The sequence below is a fragment of the Oncorhynchus clarkii genome, chromosome 24 (assembly GCF_045791955.1).
Source record: "Oncorhynchus clarkii lewisi isolate Uvic-CL-2024 chromosome 24, UVic_Ocla_1.0, whole genome shotgun sequence".
Classification (NCBI taxonomy): Eukaryota; Metazoa; Chordata; class Actinopteri; order Salmoniformes; family Salmonidae; genus Oncorhynchus; species Oncorhynchus clarkii.
The window spans coordinates 3673479-3692850 of record NC_092170.1 but is presented as its reverse complement, the minus strand read 5'-3'; the positions used below and the strand labels follow the sequence as shown (position 1 = coordinate 3692850).

The following is a 19372-nucleotide window of genomic DNA, read 5'->3' as shown; positions in this document are numbered from 1 at the left end:
TTTCACTGTCACAAGGCAATGAGAGGAATGGAACAATCTTTTTATTTTATTTTTATTTTTTATTTCACCCCTTTTTCGTGGTATCCAATTGGTAGTAGTTACTGTCTTGTCTCATCGCTGCAACTCCCGTATGTACTCGGTAGAGGCGAAGGTCGAGAGCCATGCGTCCTCCGAAACACAACCCAACCAAGCCACACTGCTTCTTGACACAACGCACATCCAACCCGGAAGCCAGCAGCACCAATGTGTCGGAGGAAACACTGTACACCTAGTGACCTGGTCAGCGTGCACTGCGCCCGGCACGCCAGAAGAGTCGCTAGTGCGCGATGAGACAAGGATATCCCTGCCGGTCAAACCCTCCCTAACCCGGACGACGCTGGGTCAATTGTGCGTCACCCCATGAGCCACCCGGTCACGACCGAGAAATGAAGGCTATTTCATGCGAGAAATTGCCAAGAAAATGAAGATCTCGTACAACGCTGTGTACTACTCCCTTCACAGAACAGTGCAAACTGGCTCTAACCAGACTAGAAAGAGGAGTGGGAGGCCCCGGTGCACAACTGAGCAAGAGGACAAGTATATTAGTGTCTAGTTTAAGAAACAGACGCCTCACAAGTCCTTAACTGGCAGTTTCATTAAGTAGTACCCACAAAACACCAGTCAACGTCAACAGTGAAGAGGCGACTCCGGGATGCTGTCCTTCTAGGCACAATCAACAGCCTGATCAACTCTATGTGAAGGAGATGTGTTGCGCTGCATGAGGCAAATAGTGGTCACACCAGATACTGACTGTTTTTCTTATCTATGCCCCCATCTTCTTTTTAAGGTATCTGTGACCAACAGATGCACATCTGTACTTCCAGTAATGTGAAATACATAGATTTGGGCCTAATGAATTCCTTATATGAACTGTAACATATTACGAATAATCTGGAATCAACTGGCATCTATTTGTGAAACACTGATTCATATCATAGAATGACTTTGTAATCCAAGGTGATTCATACAACACATATTCAACGATTCATCGTTGCACTTTTGGAGATTCACAATATTCCTGCTGCTTTTCTTTTTCTTTGAACGTCACTTGGCTAAGAAAAGTTTCCATGTTGTTTCTTTCAAAACTAAATTGCCGCCAATCCTTCCTACACGCTTAACATAATCAGAGATTCCATTTGAAAGTTTACCATTCTTCTCATGCACAAATGGAATACAAACAGGGGCGTAACAACGCTGCACTAGCTGCCGACGGCTTCCGGGAGTTTGGGCGGGGGAGGGAGAGGAGGAGAATAACATGTGCACATTGCTGGGATCTATCGGAACATTGTTCAGCAATCAGCTTGTGCAATCAGTTGTCAAGTGCATCTCCCCTGTAGAGAGTCGTGGTGGAAGGCAGCGGCTCAACAATGCACCACCAGGCACGGGCGGGCTGCGGAGGAGCAGAGGGGAGTGAGGAGAAGGGCAGACGGGTAAGGACGGGTAACGTGGAGGCACCGCAGGCTGTCGGGACAGAAATAGAGGGGCTGAGTACGTGTGTGTGTGTGTGTGTGTGTGTTCATTTGTGCGAGTGCGTGGATGTGTGGGAGGTTCAGAGCAGGAAGAGTTCCCAGGCATCCGCCAAAAGGGAGGAACTGCTCTGAGAGTGGCCCTCTGCTCAACTCAGCTAGCTTTGACAATAGGGAATGCAGCACAAAGCAGCTTGCACAAATACTGTAGAGATGAGACACAAGTGAGACTGCACACCTAACCATAAACACACACTTTAAACACACACTTACAAAACACACACAAGCCTAATGATCTGATCATGGTGTACATACAATGCCGTTCAAAAGTTTGGGGTCAGTTAGAATTTTAGAGAGTTCCTCTGTCCAGTGTCTGTGTTATTTTGCCCATCTTAATCTTTTCTTTTTATTGGCCAGTCTGAGATACGGCTTTTTCTTTGCAACTCTGCCTAGAAGGCCAGCATCCCGGAGTCACCTCACTGTTGACGTTGAGACTGGTGCTTTGCGGGTACTATTTAATGAAGCTGCCAGTTGAGAACATGTGAGGTGTCTGTTTCTCAAACTAGACACTCTAATGTACTTGTCCTCTTGCTCAGCTGTGCACCTGGGCCTCCCACTCCTCTTTCTATTCTGGTTAGAGCCAGTTTGCCCTGTTCTGTGAAGGGAGTAGTACACAGCATTGTACGAGATCTTCAGTTTCTTGGCAATTTCTCGCATGGAATAGCATTAATTTCTCAGAACAAGAATAGACTGAAGTTCTGAAGTTTCAGAAGAAAGTCTTTGTTTCTGGCCATGTTGATCCTGTAATCGAACCCACAAATGCTGATGCTCCAGATACTCAACTAATCTAAAAGAAGGCCAGCTTCATTGCCTCTTTAATCAGAACAACAGTTTTCAGCTGTACTAACATAATTGCAAAAGGGTTTTCTAATGATCAATTAGCCTTATTATAAACTTGGATTAGCTAACACAATGTGCCATTGGAACACAGGAGTGGTGGTTGCTGATAATGGGCCACTGTACGCCTATGTAGATATTCCATGAAAAATCAGCCGTTTCCAGCTACAATAGTCATTTACAACATTAACAATGTCTACACTGTATTTCTGATCAATTTGATTGTAATTTTAATCAACAAAAAAAATGGCCCTAAACTTTTGAACGGTAGTGTATATCTAGTGTGCCTATGAGACAGAAGTGGTTTGGTGAACTACCTTATGCTTGTTTAATTAGACGCCAAGCCCGATACCTGAAGACTCATGTAAGCTCCCAGAGCTAATGCCTGGGCTTTAGCCCAGTGGGTTAACACAACCTTAAGTTATGGTTCTTTAGCTATTCGGTCAAACTTTGACAATTTGATACATATTCAAACCATCTGCCATTTGAAACAGTTCAATGTCCTCACTCCTCCATATTCCCTGTCTGACTCTATCAATACCTGTAAGTGGCACTAAAAACAGCTGCTTCAACAATCTAGAACATGACATGAGGACTGGCCAAGGTAAATGGGAGTAATTGTCTAAGTGGCACCCATACCCTGCTAATTAAAATGAAGTATGATGAATCGGAGGTGTAACCAATGTCTTTCATTCCTCTTCACAGACAGGTACATATAATATCAGCGTCAAACGATATGTTATTTTCCTTGTAGCTCCTTTGTCACACGGTGTTACAACTTATTCTTTTGGCCTTGAGTGTGTTGCTAGAACATTTCCCTGAGGTTGAGAGAGAGTGTCGATCATTACGTCGATCGATCTTGCCTAAGCACAATATGGTGGTCACTCAATCCCCGTACTGCTTCTATACGCCACCTGAAGATCCAATTATGTGGAATCAGAACCCTTAAAAAAATACAATTAAAATATAGTGATTAAGCAAACTGTTCCAAATTGAGTTATCGCAACCCTTTTTCCTATATTCTGATATGTTGAACCTGTTGACAGTAGCATAATATTCCTACTGCACAGCTACACCTGCATGTGTAATTCGGGTTGAGCCGTCTGGGCCTTCTTTTCTCCACTGACTCCTCAGGAGAATTGTGAGAGTGTAATGTTTACTATTAATTCTTATTGTTTATTTGACTTTTTCTTATTATCTAGTTCACTTTGACAATGTTAACATATGTTTCCCATGCCAATAAATCCCTTAAATTGAATTGAATTGAGAGAGAAAGTGGGAGATTAGTGTCCTAGCCAGGAGTGGCAGTCATTTACTTAGGAACCAGAGCAGAGTGCAGAGAGAAAGGAAGAGAACAAATCAATGGAAAGATGTGAGGAGAAGAGGAAGAGAGCAGGGAAGCAGAGTGGAGCATGTGAAGGATTACCCCAGGCTCACTCTGGCACCTGAAATTACAGCGTATAGGTCCAAGATAAGGGCCCTAGCTCAAGGGAAAGAAACTGTTCATAGATTTCACTTTGAAAGACACAGCATATCCATTAGGACATGGCAAGCAGGGCTGTGTTCCGACAAATGCCTATATTATGCTATGGTGCTACTGCTACGCGACAAGTATCTTATAGGGTAATGTAGACTCCAAGCCTTCGCTCTCTAGCTAAAGGATTTGGGTTATGATGGTGGATAAGTTAGGTCGGTCGGTCGGTCGGTCGGTCGCTGTCTGTCTGTCTGTCTGTCTGTCTGTCTGTCTGTCTGTCTGTCTGTCTGTCTGTTCGTTCAATAGGCATGAAACAGAATGAGAGGTACTATGTGAACTTGTCCAGTAAGAAACGTGTCCAGTAAGAACAGCGGTGTAAAGTAAGTAAAAATACTTTAAAGAACTACTATATTCCTAAAGAAAATAAGGTACTTTTTACTCCATACTTTTTCCCTGACACCCAAAAGTACTCGTTACATTTTGAATGCTTAGCAGAAAAGGAAAATGGTCCAATTCACGCACTTATTAAGAGAACATCCCTGGTCATCCCTACTGCCTCTGATCTGGCGGACAAACTAAACACGAATGCTGTGTTTGTAAATTATGTCTGAGTGTTGGAGAGTGCCCCTGGCTAGCCGTAAATTTAAAAAACAAGATAATTGTGCTGTCTGTTTTGCTTAATATAAGGAATTTGAAATTATTACTTTTTTACTTTTGATACTTTAGTATATTTAAAAACAAATACTTTTAGACTTTTACTCAAATACTATTATACAGGGTGACTTTCACTTTACTTGAGTCATTTTCTATTAAGGTATCTTTACTTTTACCAAGTATGAGAATTGGATACTTTTTCAACCACTGAGCCAGAAATGCTTGGTACGGTGTTCCCTATTGTACAGGTCCCAGGTGTGCCTGTAGTACTGCATCTCTCCAGGAGCAAGATGGTGGATCACTGCATAAATAAACGCTGCCTCGCTAACACAGAGATGTACACTTTGCTTCGCATAATGAAGATGGCTCCATATGAAAATAGCGCCAGGCACACAAAGACAATGTTATCTCAAAAACCATTAGTGGAAATGTATGCTATAGAGAATAAAGACGTTCTACGTGTGTGTGCGTGCGGCTGACTTGGTTTTGTTATATTTCCGCTCTAGTAATGACCACACCAGTCAAGGAAAGGCCAGCCCAAAAGGTCAGGCTCGTTTATGTGCTTTCACGACGTGACCTTTCAATACAATCTAAATTTCAATTTGCACTGCCTACTAGGCGAAAAACAAAACAATTTCTTGTTAGTTCCACGATTCAAAAGACAGTTTCCCACATTCATTATTTGGCATTATCGGTGTGGTGGCCGCGGTGTCACGTTCTCTGTTGGTATAACGAGCACGAGCGCTGGTTTGAGAGAGGGAGCCGAGCAGCCGCCTGAGCACTTCAAAGCGCACTTCTGAGCCGCAGGCCATTCCCCTTTTCACACATACATACACACACACACACACACACACACACACAATGCCCACACACGCACACACACAATGCCCTCCCAATCACTGTCCCTTAAAAACCACAGACCCCAAACAGCTGATTGTTCAGCAAATGTCTCTCTCTCTGGATCCATTCTTGGGCCACACAGAAGCAGGGAATGGATAGGGACCAGGTCTTAGTTGGAGACAGAGGTTAAATAAAGTGCTACAGGATGCAGCAGACTGAGGGGATCAACATTGCTGAAGGGTCCCTGTTATATGAACTTCTAGTGGAGGAAACACTAGTACCCGGGCCCCACACACACACCTGTCTATGCAACGGATATACTGCTATGCCTATATTAGTGTGGCTCTGCTGCTAAGCCCTGGTTCCTAATAGGACTGCAAAATATAAGGTCACAGACAGACAACACACACACACACATGCATGCGCAGTACGCACATACGCATACACATTCACACACCCACCCACACACATACACAAAGTCTCAGCCAGCCTTCAAATCCGCTAAGGCTGGGGGATCTTGCAAAACAGCTCATCCATTCTGCTTTTGATCTATTCCCCATTTCCAATCTGCCTACAAACGGACAAAAACAAAATAGGAACGAGCATGATGTCTCAGAGAGACCGAGCCAGAGAGGGAAAGGGGGAGAAACGGGCCAGATAGACACATAGGACACTGTGAGTGTGGTCCAAAACTTGCACTGTAATCTGCATTAAATCCATGTTCACTCAGAGACAGCTAGCAGACAGCTTAATTACAGTTAGCAAAAAACACACAGGAAAATCACAGAGCTATACAGTCGGACTTAATCTTTAATCTCTGAAATCAGAATCAAAGGACGTGAATGAAAGCGTCTGCAGAATCTCTATTGAGGAAACATATGCTGTTCTCAAAGCCAACACTGACCCCATGGAAGCACTTTCAGCTCCATCACAATTACTCTGGGAAAGAGGAGAGAGGGAGAGAGAGAGACAGAGCAAGTAGGGATAGAGAGAGTGAAAGAGGGAGAACGCTGCCCTCACATCAGAGGGGAAGAAAGAAAGAGGAGCAGGAGCGATGTCATTAGTTGGGTAAAGACCTTGCCAGATGATGACTATCATTAATGTGATGACGGTTATTTTATCAAATCAATTAACTATGTTTAATTATTATGTGATTAAATGAATCATGTAACAATTAACTCATTAGCAATCTTGGGGCACCACGGAAAAAGTTTGTTTAGTGAGTTACCATTTCCCAAATTAACTCTAGAATATATTGTTTTTATACCAGTCATTCATTATTCTTTTTTTTAACCTCATATCAGCCTCATTCTGAACGTCGTTGACTTCAAATCTGCACGAAGCCTAGTCTAAATGATGATTCAGCGATACACAAATTGGCTTAATTATTTATTTACTAACTAACTAAATCACACAGAAATACATAAAACACACACAATATAGGTTGAATTGATTACTAATATAATGCAATGAAAGGTCTCTAGTGGACTAACCTGATATGACGGCTTGTTACACAATGAAAGGGGTGGGGAAAGAAAGACCCTTCGTACATACAGTTGGAAAACTATGCTCATGGGAATGTGAATAGTTTGCACATGAACAACCGCTCATTCGAAAATAATTGCAATGTATATATTTATGCTTGTATGTCTTTGTCGTCTTTCTGTGTTGAAATCGCCCGGGCCATCTATGAGGAGTCGTTCGAGAGAAAGTCTTTGGTTGTGTAAGTCTCTGGTTGTCCACCAGAGTCACAATGTCCTTTGTAGTTGTAGTAGTAGATTTTCGTAGTTCGTTAGACTGGATCCTTCAGAAATGTACCAATGGTTGTTCGCTAAGATCTTCCTTTTGTTTTTGGTCAAAGTTTTAGACTACTTTACATTACCCACCTGGAGACTGAGAATGTTTGGTATAGTCTTCGCCTTCTTTTCAGCGGGTCTTACCATTTCGTTAACATTCAGCTCACGCTGACGGTCACACTGGTTTGTATTTAAATTGCAACCATTTCAATGTGTAGCCCCCGCTCCATGCTTTCTGGTCTGGTAGAGTCTAACCATTCATGACGTCCGGCTCAACACTGTCCGCCTGCTTGGTCTCAATGGTTGATTATTCAGGGAACAGATAGGACCACTTTACACACCAGCAGCAACTCGGCATGTTTTGGTCTGTATCTAAATTGCAACCATTTCAATGTGTAGCCTCAGTCCAAATTTTCTGGTCTAATGTAAATTTCGAAAGTCTATATGAAAAACAATTATCTCATGTAGAATGCTAAAATCACATTTCATCTTCTCACAAATAGTTTCATATTTAATCATATAAGTTCCACAACATGTATATGTAAATTTGATAACAGGGACGTATACATTTGTAGAGTTACAGTTATTTAGTTATAACGTCCTTAATGATATCACAAAACAACAACTGATTTGACATGATTATTGTTTGGAGCCCCACCAACCATTTCCCACATTTTTATGTTAATAAATATAGTTTCAATGTCCAATCTTTTGATGGTGAAGTATTGCAAAGTCTCTCTCTATTGTAATACTCAGACATTCCATTCTCCATACTGCCGGGCTAGAGAGAGAAAGTTTACGACCGATCGTTAAAGTCATCAAACCGGCGCACTTCCTCTCTGGTGGGAGAGAAGGGGGGCTCGCTTTGATCCTCACCCAGGAGGGAAAGTCATGAGATAGGATCGAACGGGAAGTACAGGACTAGTCGGCTCACTGTCGCTCACTCTCGCGCCTCCCTCCAGTTGTAACCACAAGTCAACCCATGACTAACAAATTAGTTCAAAGGAAAGAGCAATGTTTTTGATACATTTGATAAAGATGTCTTTGACAACAACAGAACCGAGTACACGGCTTGTAAAAAATGCTGTGGCTTAATCACATACCAACCAGAGAGTGGTACAAGAGGCCTGAAGTGGCATAGCTGCTCTACTACCAACAAAGCTGCCGGTCAAGCCCAATTATAACTTCAAAATTAAATGCATGCGGAGACATACATATCTATGAGTTCATGCAATTCTGGGTAAGTAGAAGGGGTGCCTTCATTACCAAAATCACCAAATGTGCTTATTATTAGCTGTGTGTGCAGGCAAAGCTATGGCTACTCCCACGCAGAGCAGTGGACAGACAGACAAGCAGCTAACGGAGGAAGTTATTTTCTATTTCTGTAAGTAAAAAGTGAGCATGGGATGGACGTGATTTTTATCGGGACAGGACAGGAAAGTTCCGGGGTTATAGAACTGTTGTGGGATCAGGATAGTACAGGCAAATAAATTGACAGGATAAGATGACAGGCCAGGAATTAATTTTCTCTCCCAAGTCCACCGCTACTGCAGACTCGGGGCGGCAGGTAACCTACTGGTTCGAGAGGCGAGCCAGCGACCGGAGGGTTGCCAGTTCAAATCCCGTGTCTGATGGGAAAAATCTGGTGGGAAATGAGCTGGCAACCGGAGAGTTGCTGGTATCAAATCCTAGATGCTATTGTCTTCCATTGTGTCCTTGAGCAAGGCACATAAGCCCCCACAACAGCAGCTTCCCGGGCACCCAGTGCGGCAGCCCCGCACCTCTCCAAAAGCCTGTATATGTGTGTCTTTTGGAGGGGTTGGGTTAAAAGCAGAAGTCAAATTTCGGTTGGACCTTGTGTGCAATTGACAAGTGATCTTAATGCTACTTGTTCCACTGCCGATACTGTACAGGAGGCTATTTCCATTCTCAATACTGTACAGGAGGCTTGTGCTACTTGTTCCATTCTCAATACTGTACAGGAGGCTAGTGCTACTTGTTCAATACTGTTGACTACTGTACTTGGGTCTCATACCAAGACAATTCTCAAGGGCATAGTACATATCCAAAAACCCATTATTTTCCTGTATAAAATGACTGTCCTTGGCTGCTGTGCCAGTATCAATGAATGAAACCGAATACATAGCAACTGTGAAACCTTCATGTAATTCATCGCCACCTCTTCTCAAGCTCTAAAAAACTATTTCTTACATAATCAGGCTCTATCTGTGCCTCATTCAGCTCAGAGCGTTGTGCAGGTGTGCAGATAGTGACTGGTGCAGCAGCACACTAAAAAAGAAATGTCCTTTCACACGAAGATGTCACCCAGAGAGTACCTAATTGGGGAACTTGAATGGGAGCGGCTTAGCCCTCAGAGCACTATAGTGTCGAGTTAAGCTTCTGGTCCCTGACACTTTGTGAAGGTGTCAGCCCGAACACCAGCCACCACACCGGCACATTAGCCCAAGCCACATCTGTCAGTCCTGCTCAAAGAGACGCTCATTTTCCGGACTAGTCGTGGGCGACTACGCCACATGGAACCGTCATGAGGTCTGATCTTTTCACAGTGTCAAAGTGGCCTGCTCCTGTACTGTCTGCCTGTACTGTCTGCCTGTGTGGAATGTCAAGCTCCCCTCCTCCCTGTGCAGCAGCAGCAGTCAGAGGTAGTTCTCAGACTCTCCGGTGATAAAGGAGAGAGGAGAAGAAAGGCAGATTGGCGTAATAAACTGGGAACGCCGTCGACAGGAAAAAGTAAATAAATCCAATATAAAAAAAGTGGAATGCAAAATGGGGATGTTTACTCTAGAAGTGCAGAAGCTCTGTAAATAACAGAACTCAAATCATTTGATGTAGATTAAAGTGGCCCACTGTGCAAAGTTCCTCTTTCCGGTGTTCTCAGAGTGGAGGAGAGATAAAGGCCTTCCTCTTTTTTTCAATCTTCTCCTCTGTTGGGTTTACTTGTGAATAACCTTGCTTGTGTGGATTACAAGGGCAAGCTGTGCCTTGAGATACATGCAGTCAACTAACTATATAGCAGCTAGCTAGAGTTGTTCCCCTTCAACCATTCTACTAAGCCTACTGGTAATGTTACCCTTTTAACATACAGTTTGTCAAGTAAGTCATACCCATGGAGATCCTACTAAATTACTAGAGTGGCTAGTGCACACACTGGACGCTTTGGCCCAAGGAGTAGGGTTGACCCGAGCGTTCTGACCTCACAACGGCAGTCAAGCACCGAAGCTAACTGACTAATGTTGGCTAGCTTGCAAGCTACCTCCAGACTCAAATGAGAGAACACCTCAATCTGGCAATTTTACTTGCCCTGGTTAGGCTGTTTTCATGTTATCTAGAGCGTTGGTGACTGTAACTGTGCTGCTGGCAACAACTGAATTATGTTATTTTGACGATGTTTACTGACACCGGTCATATTCAACAGGTATTGCGTGTTCGTAAATTCATCAGTTTTTCTATGCTCTGGCACACTCAAACGAGAGTGCTCTGAAGTCAGAGTAGACAGCCAGAGTGAATTTATGAACGCACCCTCTATCTAATACCGACTGGGAATATTGGTCCGGGAGAAATCCAAACCTGTAATGGAGACGCAGGTTGTCAGGAAAGCAGGTGCAGTTGGAGAGTTTAATAGAAATGAACATGTAATGATACAAAAACAAGCGCAACGTCTGGACATGAGAACATAAACTGAGGCAATAACACCTGATGTGAAATGACAACAGAGTGCTATATATAGGGGGAGTAATGAGGGAAGTGATAAGGTCCAGGTGTGCCTAATGATGAGGTGCAGGTGGGCGTAATGAGGTGCCAGGTGGCAGGTGTGTGTAGTGATGGGTTGCCAGGACCGGTGGTTAGTAGACAGGCGAGTGCCGGAGACGGAGCGTGGGTGTAGACGTGACAAAACCAGTCTAATTGGAATGAATAGCAGTGGAGGCATAATCCAGATTTGACTTATGCAAGAAAAGTGATATATGATATTAGAAATTGTGTAATAGAATTGTTAACTCATATAAATCATCATAAAAACAGCTTGAGGTTTTCTAAGAATTTTCTGTATAAACAGACTCTAAAATATGTAAACAGACAATAAATGTCAACATTTTTGTTTTCCTGGAAAGCTGTGAGTGCTATTATATGATACAATATCAATACTAGTTGCATTGACAACTTGTCTAAGTCCTATCATCGACTGATTTCAGCCAGTATATGGCTGTGGATTGACTGCATTGTTTGAATGAAATGTTGGCATATTGGCAATTAATTTTGAAAAATGTATTGGAATCACTCCTAAAACTGTCTGGTTAGATAGCTAACACAGAGTGTCTCCATTACAGGTTTGGATTTCTCCCGGACCAATATTCCCAGTCGGTATTAGATAGAGGGTGCGTTCATAAATTCACTCTGGCTGATAAACAGTGCAGATAAACAGTGCAGATAAATGATTACATACAATATCACAGTACTGGTAAACGATGCTTGACCAACTCCCTGGCCAAAATGGCTGACTTTTATCCCATCATAAGAATATTAATGTCCATTCTAGTATTCAAATTCCTAACTCTATGGTCATACCTTAGACTAGAGGTCATCATTCAACAGTTGGCCTTCACCATACTGCATCTAAATATTCAGTATAGCTGGAACCAATGACGCTAGAACCAATAAAGTTATATCATTGTACCTCAGTGGTCAAAAAATTCCTGTACTCACTTAACAACTGACTCACTAGTTTTTAGTAGGGAAGAGTGTTTGTAGTGGGTGCTAGAGGTTGTGGGTCAAATCACAGTTGCAGTGGCCTCCACACACACAGATCTAAAAGCCCACTCTAGTCCCATCACACTGAAGCAGGTGTGTCAAACTCTTTCCATGAAGGGCCTAGTGTCTGCTGCGGGTTTTAGTTTTTTCCTTTCAACAAAGACCTAGACAACCCGGTACGGGAGATCTTTACTAATTAGTGACCTTAATTCATCAATCAAGTACAGGGGAGGAGCGAAAACCTGCAGACACTCTGCCCTCTGTGGAATGAGTTTGACACATGTGCTCTAAAGCCTTCCCACTCTGCCCTCTGTGGAATGAGTTTGACACATGTGCTCTAAAGCCTTCCCACTCTGCCCTCTGGAATGAGTTTGACACATGTGCTCTAAAGCCTTCCCACTCTGCCCTAACACTAATAGCCTTCCCACTCTGCCTTAACACTAATAGCCTTCCCACTCAGCCTTAACACTAATAGCCAACACTCTGCCTTAACACTAATAGCCTTCCCACTCTGCCTTAACACTAATAGCCTTCCCACTCAGCCTTAACACTAATAGCCTTCCCACTCAGCCTTAACACTAATAGCCTTCCCACTCTGCCTTAACACTAATAGCCGTCCCACTCTGCCTTAACACTAATAGCCTTCCCACTCTGCCTTAACACTAATAGCCTTCCCAGTCAGCCCTAACACTAATAGCCAACCCCTCTGCCTTAACACTAATAGCCTTCCCACTCTGCCCTAACACGAATAGCCAACCCACTCTGCCCTAACACTAATAGCCTTCCCACTCAGCCCTAACACTAATAGCCAACCCACTCTGCCCTAACACTAATAGCCTACCCACTCTGCCCTAACACTAATAGCCTTCCCACTCTGCCCTAACACTAATAGCCAACCCACTCTGCCCTAACACTAATAGCCTTCCCACTCTGCCCTAACACTAATAGCATACCCACTCTGCCCTAAAACTAATAGCCTTCCCACTCTGCCCTAACACTAATAGCCTTCCCACTCTGCCCTAACACTAATAGCCAACCCACTCTGCCCTAACACTAATAGCCAACCCACTCTGCCCTAACACTAATAGCCAACCCACTCTGCCCTAACATTAATAGCCTTCCCACTCTGCCCTAACACTAATAGTCAACCCACTCTGCCTTAACACTAATAGCCTTCCCACTCAGCCTTAACACTAATAGCCTTCCCACTCAGCCTTAACACTAATAGCCTTCCCACTCTGCCTTAACACTAATAGCCGTCCCACTCTGCCTTAACACTAATAGCCTTCCCACTCTGCCTTAACACTAATAGCCTTCCCACTCAGCCCTAACACTAATAGCCAACCCCTCTGCCTTAACACTAATAGCCTTCCCACTCTGCCCTAACACTAATAGCCAACCCACTCTGCCCTAACACTAATAGCCTTCCCACTCAGCCCTAACACTAATAGCCTTCCCACTCTGCCCTAACACTAATAGCCTACCCACTCTGCCCTAACACTAATAGCCTTCCCACTCTGCCCTAACACTAATAGCCAACCCACTCTGCCCTAACACTAATAGCCTTCCCACTCTGCCCTAACACTAATAGCATACCCACTCTGCCCTAACACTAATAGCCTTCCCACTCTGCCCTAACACTAATAGCCTTCCCACTCTGCCCTAACACTAATAGCCAACCCACTCTGCCCTAACACTAATAGCCAACCCACTCTGCCCTAACACTAATAGCCAACCCACTCTGCCCTAACATTAATAGCCTTCCCACTCTGCCCTAACACTAATAGTCAACCCACTCTGCCTTAACACTAATAGCCTTCCCACTCTGCCCTAACACTAATAGCCTTCCCACTCAGCCCTAACACTAATAGCCTTCCCACTCTGCCTTAACACTAATAGCCAACCCACTCTACCTTAACACTAATAGCCAACCCACTCTGCCCTAACACTAATAGCCTTCCCACTCTGCCCTAACACTAATAGCCAACCCACTCTGCCCTAACACTAATAGCCTTCCCACTCTGCCCTAACACTAATAGCCTTCCCACTCAGCCCTAACACTAATAGCCTTCCCACTCAGCCCTAATACTAATAGCCTTCCCACTCTGCCTTAACACTAATAGCCTTCCCACTCTGCCTTAACACTAATAGCCTTCCCACTCTGCCTTAACACTAATAGCCGTCCCACTCAGCCTTAACACGAATAGCCTTACCACTCAGCCCTAACACTTATAGCCAACCCACTCTGCCTTAACACTAATAGCCTTCCCACTCAGCCCTAACACTAATAGCCAACCCACTCTGCCTTAACACTAATAGCCTTCCCACTCTGCCCTAACATTATAAGCCAACCCACTCTGCCCTAACACTAATAGCCTTCCCACTCAGCCCTAACACTAATAGCCTTCCCACTCTGCCCTAACACTAATAGCCTTCCCACTCTGCCCTAACACTAATAGCCTTCCCACTCAGCCCTAACACTAATAGCCTTCCCACTCAGCCCTAATACAAATAGCCTTCCCACTTTGCCCTAACACTAATAGCCAACCCACTCTGCCCTAGCACTAATAGCCAACCCACTCTGCTCTAACACTAATAGCCAACCCACTCTGCCCTAACACTAATAGCCAACCCACTCTGCCCTAACACTAATAGCCTTCCCACTCTGCCCTAACACTAATAGCCAACCCACTCTGCCCTAACACTAATAGCCTTCCCACTCTGCCCTAACACTAATAGCCAACCCGCTCTGCCCTAACACTAATAGCCTTCCCACTCTGCCCTAACACTAATAGCCTTCCCACTCTGCCCTAACACTAATAGCCAACCCACTCTGCCCTAACACTAATAGCCAACCCACTCTGCCCTAACACTAATAGCCAACCCACTCAGCCCTAAAACGAATAGCCTTTCCACTCTACCCTAACATTAATAGCCTTCCCACTCTGCCCTAATACTAATAGCCAACCCACTCTGCCTTAACACTAATAGCCTTCCCACTCTGCCCTAACACTAATAGCCTTCCCACTCTGCCCTAACACTAATAGCCTTCCCACTCAGCCCTAATACTAATTGCCTTTCCACTCTGCCCTAACACTAATAGCCAACCCACTCTGCCTTAACACTAATAGCCGTCCCACTCTGCCTTAACACTAATAGCCAACCCACTCTGCCTTAACACTAAAAGCCTTCCCACTCTGCCTTAACACTAATAGCCTTCCCACTCTGCCCTAACACTAACAGCCTTCCCACTCAGCCTTAACACTAATAGCCTTCCCACTCTGCCTTAACACTAATAGCCTTCCCACTCTGCCTTAACACTACTAGCCTTCCCACTCAGCCCTAACACTAATAGCCTTCCCACTCTGCCTTAACACTAATAGCCTTCCCACTCTGCCCTAACATTAATAGCCAACCCACTCTGCCCTAACACTAATAGCCTTCCCACTCAGCCCTAACACTAATAGCCTTCCCACTCTGCCCTAACACTAATAGCCTTCCCACTCATCCCTAACACCAATAGCCTTCCCACTCTGCCCTAACACTAATAGCCAAAACACTCTGCCTTAGCACTAATAACCAACCCACTCTGCCCTAACACTAATAGCCAACCCACTCTGCCCTAACACAAATAGCCAAACCACTCTGCCCTAACACTAATAGCCTTCCCACTCTGCCCTAACACTAATAGCCAACCCACTCTTCCCTAACACTAATAGCCTTCCCACTCAGCCCTAATACTAATTGCCTTTCCACTCTGCCCTAACACTAATAGCCAACCCACTCTGCCTTAACACTAATAGCCGTCCCACTCAGCCTTAGCACGAATAGCCTTCCCACTCAGCATTAACACTAATAGCCAACCCACTCTGCCTTAACACTAATAGCCTTCCCACTCTGCCTGAACACTAATAGCCAACCCACTCTGCCTTAACACTAAAAGCCTTCCCACTCTGCCTTAACACTAATAGCCTTCCCACTCTGCCCTAACACTAATAGCCTTCCCACTCAGCCTTAACACTAATAGCCTTCCCACTCTGCCTTAACACTAATAGCCTTCCCACTCTGCCTTAACACTAATAGCCTTCCCACTCAGCTCTAACACTAATAGCCTTCCCACTCTGCCTTAACACTAATTGCCTTCCCACTCTGCCCTAACATTAATAGCCAACCTACTCTGCCCTAACGCTAATAGCCTTCCCACTCAGCCTTAACACTAATAGCCTTCCCACTCTGCCTTAACACTAATAGCCTTCCCACTCTGCCCTAACACTAATAGCCTTCCCACTCATCCCTAACACCAATAGCCTTCCCAATCTGCCCTAACACTAATAGCCAAAACACTCTGCCTTAGCACTAATAGCCAACCCACTCTGCCCTAACACTAATAGCCAACCCACTCTGCCCTAACACTAATAGCCAAACCACTCTGCCCTAACACTAATAGCCTTCCCACTCTGCCCTAACACTAATAGCCAACCCACTCTGCCCTAACACTAATAGCTCTGCCCTAACACTAATAGCCAAAACACTCTGCTTAGCACTAATACCCACTCTGCCCTAACTAATAGCCAACCCACTCTGCCCTAACACTAATAGCCAACCCACTCTGCCCTAACACTAATAGCCTTCCCACTCTGCCCTAACACTAAAAGCCAACCCATTCTGCCCTTACACTAATAGCCTTCCCACTCTGCCCTAACACTAATAGCCAACCCACTCTGCCCTAACACTAATAGCCTTCCCACTCTGCCCTAATACTAATAGCCTTCCCACTCTGCCCTAACACTAATAGCCAACCAACTCTGCCCTAACACTAATAGCCAACCCACTCAGCCCTAACACTAATAGCCTTTCCACTCTACCCTAACATTAATAGCCTTCCCACTCTGCCCTAATACTAATAGCCAACCCACTCCGCCTTAACAATAATAGCCTTCCCACTCTGCCCTAACACTAATAGCCTTCCCACTCAGCCCTAACACTAATAGCCTTCCCACTCTGCCCTAATACTAATAGCCAACCCACTTTGCCTTAACACTAATAGCCAACCCACTCTGCCTTAACACTAATAGCCTTCCCACTCTGCCCTAATACTAATAGCAACCCACTCTGCCTTAACACTAATAGCCAACCCACTCTGCCTTAACACTAATAGCCTTCCCACTCTGCCTTAACACTAATAGCCTTCCCACTCTGCCTTAACACTAATAGCCTTCCCACTCTGCCTTAACACTAATAGCCTTCCCACTCAGCCTTAACACTAATAGCCTTCCCACTCTGCCTTAACACTAATAGCCTTCCCACTCTGCCTTAACACTAATAGCCTTCCCACTCTGCCTTAACATTAATAGCCTTCCCACTCAGCCCTAACACTAATAGCCTTCCCACTCAGCCCTAATACTAATAGCCTTCCCACTTTGCCCGAACACTAATAGCCAACCCACTCTGCCCTAGCACTAATAGCCAACCCACTCTGCCCTAACACTAATAGCCAACCCACTCTGCCCTAACACTAATAGCCAACCCACTCTGCCCTAACACTAATAGCCTTCCCACTCTGCCCTAACACTAATAGCCAACCCACTCTGCCCTAACACTAATAGCCTTCCCACTCTGCCCTAACACTAATAGCCAACCCACTCTGCCCTAACACTAATAGCCTTCCCACTCTGCCCTAACACTAATAGCCTTCCCACTCTGCCCTAACACTAATAGCCTTCCCACTCTGCCCTAACACTAATAGCCAACCCACTCTGCCCTAACACTAATAGCCAACCCACTCAGCCCTAAAACTAATAGCCTTTCCACTCTACCCTAACATTTATAGCCTTCCCACTCTGCCCTAATACTAATAGCCAACCCACTCTGCCTTAACACTAATAGCCAACCCACTCTGCCTTAACACTAATAGCCTTCCCACTCTGCCTTAACACTAATAGCCTTCCCACTCTGCCTTAACACTAATAGCCAACCCACTCTGCCTTAACACTAATAGCCTTCCCACTCTGCCTTAACACTAATAGCCTTCCCACTCTGCCTTAACACTAATAGCCTTCCCACTCTGCCTTAACACTAATAGCCTCTGCCTTAACACTCAGCCTTAACACTAATAGCCTTCCCACTCTGCCTTAACACTAATAGCCTTCCCACTCTGCCACTAATTAACACTAATAGCCTTCCCACTCTGCCTTAACATTAATAGCCTTCCCACTCAGCCTTAACACTAATAGCCTTCCCACTCAGCCCTAATACTAATAGCCTTCCCACTTTGCCCGAACACTAATAGCCAACCCACTCTGCCCTAGCACTAATAGCCAACCCACTCTGCCCTAACACTAATAGCCAACCCACTCTGCCCTAACACTAATAGCCAACCCACTCTGCCCTAACACTAATAGCCTTCCCACTCTGCCCTAACACTAATAGCCAACCCACTCTGCCCTAACACTAATAGCCTTCACACTCTGCCCTAACACTAATAGCCAACCCACTCTGCCCTAACACTAATAGCCAACCCACTCAGCCCTAAAACTAATAGCCTTTCCACTCTGCCCTAACACTAATAGCCTTCCCACTCTGCCCTAACACTAATAGCCTTCCCACTCTGCCCTAACACTAATAGCCTTCCCACTCTGCCCTAACACTAATAGCCTTCTCACTCTGCCCTAACACTAATAGCCAACCCACTCTGCCCTAACACTAATAGCCAACCCACTCAGCCCTAAAACTAATAGCCTTTCCACTCTACCCTAACACTAATAGCCTTCCCACTCTGCCCTAATACTAATAGCCAACCCACTCTGCCTTAACACTAATAGCCAACCCACTCTGCCTTAACACTAATAGCCTTCCCACTCTGCCTTAACACTAATAGCCTTCCCACTCTGCCTTAACACTAATAGCCTTCCCACTCTGCCTTAACACTAATAGCCTTCCCACTCTGCCCTAACACTAATAGCCTTCCCACTCTGCCTTAACACTAATAGCCTTCCCACTCTGCCCTAACACTAATAGCCGTCCCACTCAGCCTTAACACTAATAGCCTTCCCACTCAGCCCTAACACTAATAGCCTTCCCACTCAGCCCTAATACTAATAGCCTTCCCACTTTGCCCGAACACTAATAGCCAACCCACTCTGCCCTAGCACTAATAGCCAACCCACTCTGCCCTAACACTAATAGCCAACCCACTCTGCCCTAACACTAATAGCCAACCCACTCTGCCCTAACACTAATAGCCTTCCCACTCTGCCCTAACACTAATAGCCAACCCACTCTGCCCTAACACTAATAGCCTTCCCACTCTGCCCTAACACTAATAGCCAACCCACTCTGCCCTAACACTAATAGCCATCCCACTCTGCCCTAACACTAATAGCCTTCCCACTCTGCCCTAACACTAATAGCCTTCCCACTCTGCCCTAACACTAATAGCC

The 19372-nt window shown here is 44.9% G+C and overlaps 1 protein-coding gene across 1 annotated transcript in view; it reads right to left on the bottom strand.

Moving 5' to 3' along the window:
- LOC139382352 (glutamate receptor ionotropic, kainate 4-like) overlaps window positions 1–19372 on the bottom strand; it is a 233458-nt gene that overhangs the window by 44860 nt on the left and 169226 nt on the right. The window lies entirely within an intron of this gene.